Source organism: Camelus dromedarius, chromosome 19 (assembly GCF_036321535.1).
Source record: "Camelus dromedarius isolate mCamDro1 chromosome 19, mCamDro1.pat, whole genome shotgun sequence".
Classification (NCBI taxonomy): Eukaryota; Metazoa; Chordata; class Mammalia; order Artiodactyla; family Camelidae; genus Camelus; species Camelus dromedarius.
This window is the reverse complement of record NC_087454.1, coordinates 2,390,277-2,406,503: the sequence shown is the minus strand read 5'-3', so window position 1 is coordinate 2,406,503 and position 16,227 is coordinate 2,390,277. Positions and strand designations below refer to the sequence as shown.

The 16,227-nt window shown below is 44.2% G+C and overlaps 1 long non-coding RNA gene across 2 annotated transcripts; it reads right to left on the bottom strand.

Moving 5' to 3' along the window:
* Positions 1–5,511: 5,511 nt before the first annotated feature.
* LOC135318572 (uncharacterized) lies at positions 5,512–9,630 on the bottom strand. Of its 2 annotated transcripts, XR_010376734.1 has the most exons (4): positions 9,373–9,630; positions 8,954–9,082; positions 8,336–8,441; positions 5,512–6,354 (listed from the first exon to the last, which is right to left on the bottom strand). It is a non-coding gene; the product is annotated as an uncharacterized LOC135318572 (long non-coding RNA). The 2 variants fall into 2 exon arrangements; XR_010376735.1 differs by lacking the exon at positions 8,336–8,441.
* Positions 9,631–16,227: the final 6,597 nt, after the last annotated feature.

The window sequence follows — 16,227 nt, the reverse complement described above, 5'->3', positions numbered from 1 at the left end:
AGGACCCAAGGGCCGCACGGAAGCCAGAGGCATCACCCCTTCCAGGAAGCTGAACGCCCATCTGAAAACCAGGCTGACTCACGAGACAGAATGCGCTCATTTTCGAGAGCACGTTAGACAGTAGGCGTTGCTGGAGTTGAGAGGAGAACGGTGCGTACCCACAGGGTGACCAGGGTCAGTTTCCCAGAGAGGATGGCATTTAAATCTGAGGATGGGGAACACCTGGGAGGCAGGGACGGGGGAGGGAGGACTTTCAGGAGGGGAGCCACCCGAGCCCAGGCACAGAGCTGGGGAAGTGACGGCTCCCCGGGGCAGCGGGAGAAGGAAATGGGCCGGAAGGAAGGAGAGGCCTGAATTTGAGGAACCGGAGGTTGCTCTTCTCTGTACCCGAAGTGATGCTCCAGCGGGTGCTGACCTGAACCGACTGCTAGCACACTTTCGCCCTGGAAGGTTCTCTGGGGGACTTTCGGAGCCTCCTCCCCTTTCCGTCGCCGCGCAGTAGTTTTAGTTTGGTGTTGTTCCACGTGCTTAGCTTTGCTTTTATTGCCTGTTCTTTCGGTGTCCTGTCCAGAAACTCGTTGCCAAGACCAACGTCAAGGAGATTTTCCCCAATGCTTTTCTTTCCTTCTAGAAGTTGTATAGTTTCAGGATTTACATGTAAGTTTTAATCCATTTCAAGTGAATTTTTAGGAGTGGTGCGAAATAGGGGTCCAGTTTCATTCTCCTGCACGTGGGCGTCCAGCCTCCCAGCACCACGTGTTGAAGACACTCTCTTCGACCTGCTGCGTGCTCTTAGTGCCTTTGTCAAAGATTTTAATCATACTGAGTGGAGTTTTTTCTGGGCTCTCTAGTCTGTTCCATTGGTCTGTGTACCCCTTTTGACGCTAGCACCAGAGAGGTCTGCCGTATACTTTGAAATCAGGAAGTGCGACGCCTCTAGTTTTGCTCTTCTTTCTCAAAATTGTTTTGGCCACGCAAGGCCTTTTGTCGTTCCACAAGCACTTCAGGATGGTTTTTTCTATTTTGTGAAAAAATGCTTTTGGAATTTTGATAGAGACTGTGCTGAATTTGTAGATTGCTTTGAGAAGAATGGATATTTTAAGAATCTTTATCTTCTAAACCAAGAACACAGACTAGCTTTTCATCTAATTGTGTGTTTTCCTCAGTTTCCTCCATCAATGTCTTACCGTTTCCAGTGTACCGGTCTTTCACCTTCTTGGTTAAATTTATCCCTAAGTATTTTATTGCTTTGCTGCTATTGTAAATGAGATTGATTTTTTAATTTCTCTTTCAGAGTTTAGTTTGTTGTTAGTGTATAGAAATGAAAGTTATTTTTACTACTCAGCCATGAAAAACGACAACATAATGCCATTTGCAGCAACATGGATGCTCCTGGAGAAAGTCATTCTAAGGGAAGTAAGCCAGAAAGAGAAAGAAAAATGCCATATGAGATCGCTCATATGTGGACTCTAAAAAAAAAAACAAAAACAAACAAACAAAGCATAAATACAAAACAGAAACAGACTCACAGACATAGAATACAAAGTTGTGGTTGCCAAGGGGGGCGGAGGGTGGGAAGGGATAGATGGAATTTCAAAACTGTAGAATAGATAAACACGATTATACTGTATAGCACAGGGAAATATACACAAGATCTTATGGTAGCTCACAGAGAAAAAAATGTGACAATGAATATATGTATGTTCATGTATAACTGAAAAATTGTGCTCCACACTGGAATTTGACACAACATTGTAAAATGATTATAAATCAATAAAAAATGTTAAAAAAAAAAAAAAAGAAATGAAAGTTATTTTTGTATGCTGATTTTGCATTCTGTAACTTTAGTGGATTTGTGTATTAGTTCTAACAGCTTTCTGGTGAAGCTTTTAGAATTTTGCATATATACGATCATGTCATCTGCAAACAGACAATTTTATTCCTTCCTTTCTGATCTGGACGCCTTTTCTTTCTTTTTCCCGCCTAATTGCTCTGGCTAGGACTCTTAGTACTATATTAAATACAAGGGGCAAAAGTGGGCCTCCGTGTCTTATTCCTGACCTTAGAGGAACAGTTTTCAGCTTTACATCGTTGAGTACACCGTTGTGGGCTTTTCATATACGAACTTTTTAATGTACATTTCTTCTCTACCTAATTTTTGAGAGGTTTTTTTTTTTTTTGAGTTTGTCAGATGCTTTAGATGCTTTTTATGCATCTATTGAGATGATCACAAGATTTTTGTTCTTTATTCTGTTAATGTGGCGTATCACCCTTATCAACTTGTATATATTGAACCATCCTTGCATCTCAGGGATAAATCCCAGTTAATCATGGTGTATGTTTAATGTGCTGTTGAATTTGACTTGCTAGTATTTTGTTGAGGATTTTTGCACCTATGTGTGTAAGGAATATTGGCTTGTAATTTTCTTTTCCTGTAGTGGCCTTGACTGACTTTAATATCCAGTAATGCTGGCCTCAAAAAGTGAGTTTGGAAGTATTTCCTTCCCTTCAACTTTTTGGAAGAGTTTGAGAAGGATTTGTGTTGATTCTTCTTTTAATGTAAAATGTAAATAATTAAATCATTTCCCACATTCCCTCTTTGTTCTCTTGGGTCCCCTGCTTTTATACGTTGCCATCCTTTCCCCAGGCCGTTCCTATCCAGTCAAATCTTTGCAGTCCTATACAACTTCTTGACTCTCTCCACATGCTAGGTGTGGCTCAGCCCCTAACATCTGTCACCTGGACTCCTGCAGCAGCCTTTTGGTAGTTTCTTTATCCCAGGGGTCATCCTTTTCTCCAATTTCCCTGACATATGACTATTGGACTAATATTCTTGATATCTAGATTGGGTTGCCTCGATCTCTTACTCCAGAACATTCAAATGTCTCCCTTTTTCTTACAGAATAAAACCAATACTCTGCAACCCAGTGCTCTCTCTTCTATAAAAGGATCTTAGACTCTTTCCACACAACAAAACTAGTGAGTTTTGACTGTATGCCACACCCTCTTCCATGTGTTTGGGGTCCATCATGAAACAAAACAGGTACACACACACCAAACCCCCACTCTGTGGGGCTTAAGGTCTCCTTCACTCCAGGCAAAATGTTCACGCAGGGCCTATCGTTTGCTCACATTTTTAATTCTTTCTGGAATATTCTTTTGGTTATTCCTTTATGACAGTGGTTCTCAACCAGGATGGTTTTTCCCTCTATAGGAGACATTGGGCCTTGTCTAGAGACATTTGTGGTTGTCCCAGCGGATGGGGTCCTGCTGGCTCCTCGGGGGTAGAAGCCTGGGAGGCTGTTAAACATCCTACAATGTGCAGGGCGGTCCCCACAAGAGAGAACTGTCTGGTCCAAGACGTCAGCACAGCCAAGTATGATAAACTCTGGTCTAGAGTCAAGTTACTCCCAGCCTTCACGCCAGCTCAAATTTCACCTCCGCAGAACACCCACAGTTCCTTCTCTCGCTCCCGTTTGCTCTAAGCCACCTGAGTTCCCAGCTCCCCTGTGTGCAGATCTTGGCGGCACTCCACTTTTCATAGGCTGTAGAAGTCCACAAGGATGGGTTTATACCTGATTCACCTGCGTTCTCAGGGGCTAGCCTGGCGCCTAGTCCACAGGAAAGGGACACTCGGGAGTTTGTGAGTGGGAAATACGCGCGAGTGGGAAATTCCCAACATCCGACTCTTCTCCTGGACTCCAGGTCCTAGGAATCAGGCAGACAGGAAGTTCTCCTCCCAGAGGGGCATCTGCCCGGCCCCTTCCAGCCGCACCTGGAGGAGACTCAAGCGGCACCATGCCGTAGGCAAGACTCCGCGGGCCTGGAGGGAGGGCGCAGCGGAGGAAGAGACTAAACGAACACGGCAGGAAGGATGCCTCTCTGTGCAGGCAGAGGTGCCCCGCGAGAACACTGAGATCAGGAAGCACGTTGGTTGAATGGGAGCTTGACCGGTTTTCTAAGTGGGTTAGGGCAGCAGGTAACCTCAGCTGCCCTCGAAGTCCCAGACCTCGCAGTGCAGAAACCGGGGCGCCGTGCAGCCACCCCCAGGGACTGGCTCCCAGCCCAGGGCCCTGTGCCATCCCTGAGCCAGGTCCCAGCAGAGGCCAGAGCACAGACGCCCTGCGCTGCGGGCTCAGGACCGCGTGCCGGCCACCACCCGGTAAGTCGGCTCTTCCTGCCCACGTCCTTGAGGTATGCAGGAGGCTGAGTGTCCGCGCAGGCCTAGAAAACTGCAGAATGCAGAGAAACAGCCTCGGTTGCCTCGGGCCCCCCTGAACCCAGAGTGCCCATCCCGCCGCTCCCCCCGAGCGCTCAGGGCTGGGAGCTCAGCCGAGCACTGCTTCCGTCTGCCTGGCGGCTGAAGTGACAAGAAGGTCTGCGGAGTCCCAGCGCCGAATCCCTGCAAACAGGCACAGGGGAGCCTGGGGCTTCTGCAGAAGGACTGACTGAAGTCAGGTGGAGAAGGAATAAAAAGAAACAGCTCAAAGCTGCAGTCAGAGCCCCAGACCACAGAGCATCTGGCCAACCCTCCAGTCCGCCTGCCCACCTGGGAGGAGCTGTCACTCAGCCAGGCGAACACAGAATGGACCCCACAGTCCATAAAGCAGCGTACCCAGCCCACCGGGCTCACCCTCCCATCCACGGCTCCTCCTCTGTCTCCACGTGCTGTCATCTGCGCTCCATCGTGGGCTGGATGCTGGGAGAGGGTGGGACAGCAAGAGGCCTGCTGCTGTCTTTCCCTTGCCCAGATTCCCCGTCCCCGGAGGCCTGAGCAGAGAGCAGGGCGTTCTGTGAGTCCAGGGAGGGAGGGCTGGTGAGGGGCCCCAGACTCCAACACTACGCTCTAAACTGGCCTCAGACAGAAATACTGTAAAAGCCACAAACACAAGCCACACATGTAATTTTACGTTTTCTAGTAGCCACACTAAAATATTTCATTTAACCCAATGTATCCAAAACAGTATCGTTTTAAACATGTACTCAATATCAGTAATATTATCCATAAAGTATGTAATTCACATTCTTTTTTTCAGACTAAGTCTTTGAAATTCAGCGTGCTTTTTACCCTTACATTATATCTCACTTTGAACCAGCCACATTTCACTGCACACCTACACTGCAGATCTAGAATAATCCAGCACCTTCACAAGGCGCCAACTGGCACTAATGAATCGTGAATACATGCCGGGGCTGGGGTGGGGTGGGGTGGGGTTAAATAGCACACGAAATATCGTGAGATGGGAATTTTTTTTATTTACTAGAACCCCCCGCCCCCGAGGGGAACACACACCACACGTGGTTGGGAGAAACACTTTGGAAAGCTCGCTGTGACCAGGATGAGGGTAGAAGCTGGAGGTGGGAAACCCCATGGAGAGTGTCAGGGTCACAACAGACTGAGGACTGAACTCAAGCCTTTCAGGGACTTCACTGACACCCGAAACTGAAGGCAACCAAGACAGAGGACACAGGGAGAGCTGACCGCAGTGACTCATTTTATTATTGGAAAAACTGTAACAACTTCGATGTCTAATGAGAGAGCATTGGGGAAATTGTGAACCACCCACATGAAAGAATGTTTTGTCATGATGAAAATACTATTTAGAAACACGGGGATATACAGAATACAGATGTGTTAAGTGGGAGAGAAAAGCAGGACTGAGTGTAACTGCTTGTCCAAGCTGATCTGTATTTAACACGTGCAAAGAAAAAAATGTGCCAACTGTCGCCACTGTTTGTTACTAGGAAGTAGCATTGTGGATGATTTTTCTGGACTTTCCAATGTTTTCTGATGAACATGTGTTACCTCCAGATCTAAGAGGAAGGGCTGGAGTGAAAAACAAAATCCAACGACTCACTTGCCAGAACTCCCCAACCTGTGTTAAGTGCTGAGTCATGCGTGTGTGTTTGCAGTGCGTGTGTCCGTGCGGGTACGCAAGCGTGCGCGTGCATGTGTGTACACGGGTGTACGCGTGTCTTCCTGAGCCGGTTCCTGAGCCCGATCCCACCTAATGCTCTGCAGATCTGGAGAGACGCAACCTTCCCCAACTCGAACGCAAGTTTTTTCCTTGGATTTTGTTAACTGGCTGAAGTAGCCTTTCTGTAGCCCTTCTGGGCTCATTTCTAACCCCCAGATCCGCAACTGTTTGTTGAGAGACCATGTCTCTTATGAGCATTTCCAGCTAAGTGTAGAAATGGTTTTCCCCTACGCTTTATGTGTAAAGAAGACAGTAAGTCACCTCTGATCTCCATGTTCTCAACTGGTGGCAAAGAACCCGAGACACATCGCCGTCCTGCTGTCTGCTCACAACCAGGCTGGCTGTCCAGCTTTTCAGAGGGTCATGTTTCAATTGCCTGGTTAAGAGGGAGAAAGAGAGTTGACAGTAACTTGAAAGTAGAAATTTTAAACTGTTCAGGAAAAAAAAATCCCCAAGTAATGATAAAAAAGCATTTAATCATTACATATTTACAGCTGCAACACACTCAGCTAAGAGAAATACGCAAAGAAGAAAGTTTATAAGAGAAAACCATATACTGTGGAAAACCTCTTTCCAGCAATGCAGCAGGATGGCCACTGCGAGCGACCCAACCAGATAAAACACTTTAAATCCTGGAGGAGGAACCTTTTACAGTCTGTTTTGAATATTAAGCTTGTGTAAAAGTATGTCAACCTCCAAAGTGAAGAGAGACCAGGAACTCTGGAAGTGCCAAAGCCAGCATCCGGCCTGGAAAATTCTGGCAAAACCTGGCTTCCTTGTGTGTTTTAATGACTTCCCCAGGTACAGGGGCAGAAGGGAAAGCCTGGAGCGCAGCCAAGGCAGAAGGCAAGTGGGACTCATACAAGAAGAGGGGACTCCAGAGGCCTCTGCCTGCAGGAGGCCCCACCGAGCAGAGGGGAGCAGCAAAGAAACTGGCCATCTCAGTTTTAGGGCGGGGAGGAGTCAAGTTAAAGTACTCCCCGGGGAATTATTAACCACAAGTTGGACTTTACGTGGACTTGGGTTCCTGTTACCTATGAATCTGTAAAACTTCAAAAAGAAAGTTTACCGCGAGGCAGCCATGGGTTGATAGGCCTCCAAAAGGACTGAGGGGGGAAGACAAGTCCTCAGGTTCAATCCAGGCCTCAGGGAATCTCCATAGATACATTTCTAATAAAATAAGTAGTTTACACAAAAAAAACCCACAAGAAAATGAGGTACATGCTAATGCCTTGAAGTGATGGTTTAGTTGTCTGGACAAAGCCTCCGAATGAAAAACAGTTAAAAATCTGGCTTAAAAAACACCAGCAGAGCTATATATAAAACTAGATTTTAGAAAAAAATTTTCTTCTGTACAGCACAGGGAACTATATTCAATATCTCATAATTACCTTTAATGAAAATGAATATGAAAATGAATATATGTATGTACATGCATGGCTGGGACATTGTGCTGCGCACCAGAAATTGACACACTGTAACTGACTGTATGTCCGTTTTAAAAAATTTAAAAATAAATAAATTTTAAAAATAAAATAATCAATTAGAAAATAAAAACATTGGCAGAATCTCTTGCAAACAACACTGAGTTCATTAGAAAAAAAAATCCTCCCCACAAAAGTGTTTTTGAGAAAGAAAACGGGAGCGAGGACACGAGGAGGCGCAATAACAGGGACGTAAGGGGCTCCCGGGGTGCCCAAGTGAGGACGGTCAGAGGCCGCAGACATAAGGGGTGGCAGCTCCCGGGAGATTTTACTCTTCTGTCAGTATTTGGTAAATTAAGGGGAAAAAAAACAAAGATCCAGAATTCTAGAACAGCACAATAAATATGTTTGCCAAATAGGCAGCACATTACATTCAAACACACATGAAGCATTTATGAACATTTATCACATGCTATACTTCAACGCATGTCAAAGAACTGGTATCATACAGAGCAAATTTAATGATCACAATGTACTCAGATCACGAATGAATAACGTGAACATGATGCGATTACGTGCTGCTTACAAATCTGGAAGTAAAAGGATGGGAAAAACATGCCATGAGGACCCTCACTGAAGGGCAGCTGCAGAGGCTCATGTTAATGTTAGACGCAGTAGCATTTACGACAAGAGGTGTCAATCACTAGATGAGGAGGAATATTTCATAACGATAAAAGGATCAGTTCAACAGGACGACGCAGAAATCACACACCGTGTATATGCATCTAATACTTAGCTGCAGATATAAACAGCAAGCCACAGAGCTAAAAAGGCAAACGGGTTCTCTCTCAATCCCAGCTGCAGATTTACTTTTCATAAGTTTAATGGAGTTACAGAGCAAACACACCTAGCTCAAAAAAAAAAAAAAATTACCTGCCCCACAAGAGCTCCTTTCAACTCCTTCCCAGCCAACTCTCCCTCCTCTGACTGTCTGAAAATGGACTTTATTTCTTAGAGCAGTTTTAGGTTTATAGCAAAGCTGAAACAAAGTAAAGGGATTTCTCATATATCCCCCTGCTGCACACAAGCAAAGCCTCCCATATCGTCAACGTTCCGCACCGGAGGGGAACACCCGTTACAACTGACAATGCCACTGATGCGTCACCATCCCCCCAAAGTCCACTGCCTCCATCAGAGGTCACTCTCGGTGCTGCACAGTCTATGGTCTGGACAAACGTGTAGTGACAAGTACCCATTACAAAGCACCGTACAGAGCAGTTCCACCGTCCCCCAGGCCCCCTGTGTTCTGCCCCTTCATCCTCCCTCCCCTCCAATGCCCGGCAATCACTGATCTTCTTCCCGCTCCAGAGTTTTTTGCCTTTCCCAGAGTGTCATGTAGTTGGAATCATACTGTATGTAGCCGTTTTAGATTGGCTTCTTTCACTTAGTAAAACGTATTTAAGTTTCCCCCATGTCTTTCATGGCTTCATAGCTCATTTACATTTAGCACTGAGGACTACCCATTCTCTGCCTGGACCACAGTTTACTTACCCATTCGCCCACTGAAAGACATCTTGGTTGCGTCCAAGTTTTGACAATTATGAATAAAGCTGCTGTAAACATTCACGTGCAGGTATTTGTGTCGAATAACTGGAGATTTTAACACATCTGTCTCAGTACCTGATAGATCAGGAAGGTGGAAATGTCAGCAAAAACACAGTAGATTTAAACAACATAATTAACTTATTGACTTACATAGCACACAAAACCCAACAAATAGAGACTATGGATTCTTTTCAAGAGCGTGTGGAACATTGACCAAGACGGACTATACGCTAGACCATAAAGCAAGTCTCAACAAATTTCAAAGGACTGAAATCACACAAAGTACTGAATTAAACTAGAAATCAGTGGGTTTGTTTTTTGTAAGGTCATTAGAAGATACCCAGAAAGTGGCCAAGGGATCGTACCTTTTTTGAAGGATGAACACCTTCAGTCTCCTTTTATTCTTGTTTTCTTTTGAGTCTATAGACATATTTACACACACACACCTTTATAGGCCACTGACTTTTGTCCCCAGGGATGCCACGTTTCAATAACATCTGCATTCCTTCCTGCAGATCAGGACGTTATCCTACATCAGACCACAAAGCCGATTCGACCTCAGGTCTCTGCATCCCAAAAGGAGCTGCAGAGCAAAGGTTGTCCTTTAGAAGAGTTGCGTGGACACGGCCTGGGCCCTTGTCCCCTGTTTTGTCTCCATCACTGGCTGGGGGTGGCCCTGAGAAGAACCAGCGGTCAGCTATCCCTGATTGGTTCAGACAACGCCCGAAGATTTCCCCATGAAGAGCATCACCTTGGCTTGAAACTGGAGCAGACCTGAGGGAGGTGACTGCCAGAGGCTGATCGCAGGGGGGGCGGCTTTTTCTTGAAGGCTTGTCTGTGCCTGCCACAGCCCATACTAGAAAAGAAGAAAGGCTGAAACATCAAAAATATCCACATCAAGAAGCTACGAAAAAACAACCTACGACACGTCCACTGATAGAGGCATGAGTGAAGAAAAGATGATGTGGTATTATATATATGTGTGTGTGTGTCTGCGTGCGTGCGCACAGACACACACACACACAGTGCAATATTACTCAGCCATGAAAAAGAAGGAAGTCTTGCCATTTGCAACAACATGGAAGGACTTTGAAGGCATTATGCTAAGTGAAATAAGTCAGATAGAGAAAAACCAATACTGTATGATCTCACTTATATGTGGAATCTAAAACACAAAAACAAAACCAGAGCTCACAGATACAGAGAACAGACTGGTGGTTTCCAGAGGCGAAGGTGGGGAGAGAAGTGGGGAGAGGCAGTCAGAAGGTACAAACTTCCAGTCATAAAACGGATAAGGCGTGGAACTATAATGCACAGCATGGCGGTTACAGTAGTAATGCTGTATTGCATGCTTCACAGTTGCTTAGACTGTAAATCTTAAAAGTCACAGGAAAAAACACTTTTTTTAACCATGCATGATGCCGGATGCTAACTAGGCTCACTGTGGTGATCACTTCACAATGAATTCAAATAGCAAGTCATGATGTCGCACCCCTGAAACTGAAGTTATATCTCAATTCTACCACAATTAAAAATGAAAAAGAAGCTAAGCAATGAACTAGAAAGCAGTTGAAAAGAGAGAAAATCCACAAAGTCAAAAGCTGGTTCTTCGCAAAGACTGATAAAATTGAAACCACCCCACCCCAGTGAGACTTGCCAAGAAAAAGAAAAACAAAGAAAGGGAACATAAACTAGCAATATCAAGATCCAATGTGGGGGGGAGTGTGTTACAGCTCAGTGGCAGAGCATGTGATTTGCTTGCAGGAGGTCCTGGGTTCAGTCCCCATTACCTCCATTTAAATAAATAAATAAACCGAATTACCTGCCCCCTACAAAGTCTGTTTTAAATAACTTTTTAAAAGATTCAATATATATTAAAAAGGTAATAAAAAGATATTATAAAGAATTTTATGCCAATACATTGGGCAGTGTACACGAAAAGGACAAATTCCTCAAAAAGCACAACTTAGTGAAATTGTCACAAGAAACAGAAAATTTAAGGAGCCCTAGATCCGTAAAAGTAATTGAATCCATAATTTAAAACATTTCCACAAAGAAAACTCTAGTCCCAGAAGGCATCACTGGTAAATTCTTCCTCACATTTAAGGGAGAATTCATACCTCTCTTAACGCAAACCCTTAGAAAACAGGGAATGAGGGAATACATCCCAACTGGTTTTATGAGGCCCTGGTATCATAACCTGTCAAATACATTATAAGAAAGTAACATTATAGGCTAATTTCTGTCAGCCTAAGATGTAAAACTTCAAAACCTAAATAGAAACAAATCAAATCCAGCAAGTGCAGTTTATCCCAGGAATGCAAGATTGAGTTAACATTCAAAAATCAATCAACACAATTCACCACGTTAACAGAACAAAGGACACACATATAATCATCTCAATAGATTCAGAAAAGCTATTTGATGAACTTCATACTCATTCATAACAATAACATTATTTTTAAAAAAAAAACCTTAGCGAACTAGAACAAGAAGGAGATTCCCTCAGTCTAATAAAGGGAAGATCCAAAAGCCTGCACCAACGTTATACATAAAGCTGAAATACTGAAACACTCTCCCCTGACTTTCAGACTGAACCAGACAAGGACGTCCCCAACTGTCACTCCTTCCAGCTCTGCATTGGTGGTGTTAGTCTCTATAATCTGACCAGAAAAATACGCAAGGCACAACATTTCTGTATAAATAAATAAATAAATAAATTTTTTTTAAATTTTAAAAAGATAAAACTCTCATTTGAAAATAATGATCGTGTACATAAAATATTCAGAACCATTCACAAACTATCAGACTCAATGGCTGAATTTAGCAAGGCTATTTGGCACATAGCACACAGAAACCAAACCACACGTTCTAGAAGCTGGCTCAGTCTTCCGGGCCCTTGGCAACTTACTTTCTCCATCCTAGTGCAGATGGGAGGGTGAGGGTGCTCCCGGAACTTGGGAGTGGGGCTTCTGTTTAGGGAAATAAATCTTTGGAGGGTTATTGGTTATGAACGGTGAGACCCCATGTACTGGCTACAATGGGAGGTCCATTAAAAGGGAACCAAAGTTCTGGTTATAATAACAGAAAAGGTCAGTCCCTGGGATGTGGATGATGATCTAATTTTAAATGACTTTCAACTCCCACTGGAAAAGGGCAAAGGAGGAAGTAAAAAGGGCCCAGGCTGGGAAAGGGGATTTCCGAAATATGGTGAGAGGCGGGGCCAGGGGAGCATTCTGAGCTGTTTCCTGTTTCATATCTTCATTTCTCTCTGTTATCCGCTAATGGTCTCAGCAAACATTTATTAACAGCTGGAGTAGTGCCAGATGTATTTAGCACTTTCTTAGGAAACACAGGAAGGGCTGTGACGGTGCTGGCAGGTGGGCTGGGCCACAGGAAGACAGGAGGCAATGCAGAGGTGTCTTGGAAATGTCACTGAAAGGCAAACAAAACACATCTGTGAGCCAATCGGCTGTGACCTCTGCACAGACGGGTCCCTTTCTTCTCATATCCACTACGGCCAGTGGTCTACAAGAATCCCTCTTCCAGACCATCTGGGGCTGTCCCTGGATGCCTCATCCACAGATTATTTTTCTGTCCTGTTTCTGTGGTTGGAAGGCTCTCTCCCAATCTGTTGATTCAAGCTCTCCCAAGATCTGCCTTTCAATTCATCTCTCTTGGCTTGATCCAGTGCAGCCTTCAGGTGATTAATGTTTCAGCTCTGTCTTTGACCTTGGCACCCAGAGAAGGCATCCCAGATTGGGTCTGGCATCCCTACTACTGCTTGTTATAAACAGAGATTCTGCACTAGACTCTGTGTGTGTGTGTGTGTGTGTGTGTGTGTGTGTGTGTGGCCGGGCGGAGAAGGATAAGTAATAAGAACACTCAACTGAGTTGGGAGAAAACACAGGTTGGAATATGAATAGCAGGGAACACTGGGGACTTGACCTTGACAAATCAAGACTATTTCCTCAGCCAGGCTGGTTACTAGTAACTGGCAACAGCTCTCAACCTGGCTGCACGTCACAATTACCTAGGAAGCCTGTGTAACACCTGAACGATTGGGCACCACCCCCAGGGAGTCTGACCCAATTTGTCTGGATTATATGACGTGGCCTCGGTACTTTTTGAAAGTTCTCCAACGGTCTTAATGTGCAACAGAGTTGCGAACCACAGAGTGGGGAAAAGCCCCAGAGCCTAATGATTCCAAAGGTGGATTTTACAGTCAGCTTTAAGGTGACTTTCAGTTCTGGCTTTACACCCGAGACCTCCGTGACCTTGGCCAACATGCCTCGGATGTCTGAGGTTCGCTTGGTTACAGAAGACACAGAAACACAGCACTGGCTTCCCGAGGCTGTGATAATGAGGCACTGTTTGCAAAGTGCTTAGCAAATACAGAATGAATTATGGCTGTTCTTACTACCAGCAGGTGTGAGGGAGAATGGGATGACCATTCATTATTTAACAGAATCTTAAATAATCTTATTTTAAAATAACATGTTAATCATCCACATAAAAGCCGACTCTGTGAAAGGTGCACTCACTGAAAACGCTGTTTAACAAGTCATTTTGACGATGACAGACACTGCAGTTGAAGTCCTTCAAGCGCAGCGAGGGTGGACGCCTGGGAGGAGGAAGCTGCTCCCACTCACGGCAACCACGTGCTGGGAAGTGACGCAAGCTGACATGCCGCCTGCCAGCTGCCGCGCCTGCGAGAGGGCACTGACCACCCTGGGAACACACACAGTCCACATTCAGGATGCAGTGAAGTGCTCTGTGGTTTTTCAAACTGGCACTAACTTTCCTTAACAACCGCATGAAGAAATTTTGAATTTTATGCGCTGACGGTACGCTAGCAAATCGGTATGCAGTTCTTCGAGAAAAATTTAGTAGCATGTATCAAAAGCCTTAAAATACGGACATCCTTTGGCTCAACAATTTCACTTCTAGGGATTAATCCTAAAGGAAAAGAATCAGAGATCATGACGATTCATACACAATTATCTTTATTTTAGTGCTATTTATAGTAGTAGGAACGTTGGAAAACAACTTAAATGCCAATTAAAATATAAAAATAACTTATGGCGCATCTGCATAACAGAATACTATACTATCATTTTAAAACCATGCTTTCCAGGATTACCAAATGACGTGGGGGAAGTGCCCACCAACTATAAGTAATGTGCATCAAAACTTTTTAAAATTTAAGGTGAAAATCCAAAACGTACTAGTGATTATCGTTAGGTGGTGGGATTGTGAGACTTCTGTATTTTTCCAAATTTCTTATAATAGGCCTGTATTGTTTGTATAATAAGAAATTTATGTTCTAAAGCTTTTAAATATTACATTGTCAAAAGAAAGGAAAACAAAATAAGCAAATTCCTTAAAAGAATTCTATTTTACTAAAGTTTATTTGTGTCTCTAGACCAATATTATAAGTAAATCCTATTCCAGATACTTGGGGACAATGAGGGAATCTCTTGCCAACAACACTGAATTGGTTCGAAAAATAAATTCTCCCTGAAGAAGTACTTTTGCCAAGAAAAGAGGAACAGGTGTGAGAGTATGTGCGAAGGACAGTAACAGGGATGTAAGTGTGAGGTGCTCCTGGGGCATCCAAGTGAGGATGCTCAGAGGCAGGAGAAAGTAAAGGGCTGCTGCTCCAGGGAGAGGTTGGGGCTGAAGATGTGGTTCTAGGAGTAAAGGGTTTCTCAGAATAAAAGCAAAGGGTGAAATGTGTTTACTCAAAATATACATGGAAAAGGAATAGATGGTCAAGTACCAAAATCTGGGGAAGACCTTGGGAAACGGCAATGGGAGAGGAAAAGGCAGCAGTGGTGGCAGCGTATTTGTTTACCTCCTAAAACACCTCCATAAAAATAATTTACAAAACTAGGATGGTGAGACCAAGACCCACAGACAACACCTACAACACAACAGGCTGACAAGATGTTCCACAGAGTCCAGAAGCCCAAGCAGGTGCAAACCTCTGGCAGCTACAAGATCTGCATAGCATCAGCACCTCTACCAAGGGACGCGACAGGCATCTGAGGGACCCAAGAACTGCAAGCAACCATCCACAGCCACCTGAAAAGCTCAGCAAGCCAAACTGGAGAACAGGAGGTGAGGCTGGCAGGGGTCTGCCCACCCCAGAAGCAGGTGAGTCCAGGGGTCCTAAGGAAGGTGGCAGAGGCTGAAATAGTCTATGAACTCTCAAAACAAAGTAACTAAATGCCCCCAGGTCATGTCCCACACTGAGGAGAAACAGCTGAAAACAAAATCCAAACAGGACAAGAGACACAGGGAAAAAGAAAGACAGACCAGCATGGGTAAGAGGAACAGAACCAGGAAACATCAGGAGTGACTTGCCATCGTTTCTTTTTTAAATTATTTATTTTTGTGGCAGGGGAGGTAATTAGGTCTATTTATTTATTTACAGAGGAGGTACTGGGGACTGAACCCAGGATCTCGTGCATGCTAAGCATGCACTCTGCCACTTGAGCTAAACCCTCCCCACAACTTGCCATTTTTTTTTAACATTATGTAAAATCAATAGAAGAGGGGGGGTCTGTGGGGTCAGGAAATCTCTCTTGAAGCCCATCTCATTCTAAAAGTTCAGGAAAACTAATTTCACATAAAAATGATCAATTAAAAGTGGTCAAGGTCAAAGAGACAAAGAAGCAAAATCACATCCCCAAGACAGAATCCCACGAAGACAGAAGAAAAGTATAACCTAATATTTCAACATGAGCAAAAAGACAGCAAAAAATGGTAATATACATAAAAGGAAAATACACAACTGGAGTAGAAATCTCAGAAAGAAAGTGATAAAACTCGGCAAAGAATTAGAAATAGAGAAAAATCATTTCAGAAATGAAAACAAATTAGGAGGAAAACACAAGAGCAAATAAACATAATGGGTAATGCCTTAATGAACACAGAACATCAAAAAGTTAAAATGCAGAAATGAAGACAAAGGCACACTGGATTAGGCAGGAAGTGGGGAATGCAGAAGACAGGTAAAGAACATGCAAAAAATAAACAATAGGAGTCCCTGCAGAAGAAAAAGCAAGGCAGGAAAGCAGAACAAATACTGAAAACTGTCATTCAGGAAGCCCTCCCTGAAATGGAAAGAGATCTGAAACTCCCTACATGTTGACAGGACACCTCACATGTCCGGGAAGACTGATGCAGACTGATTAAGATGGAGAGAGATTCTA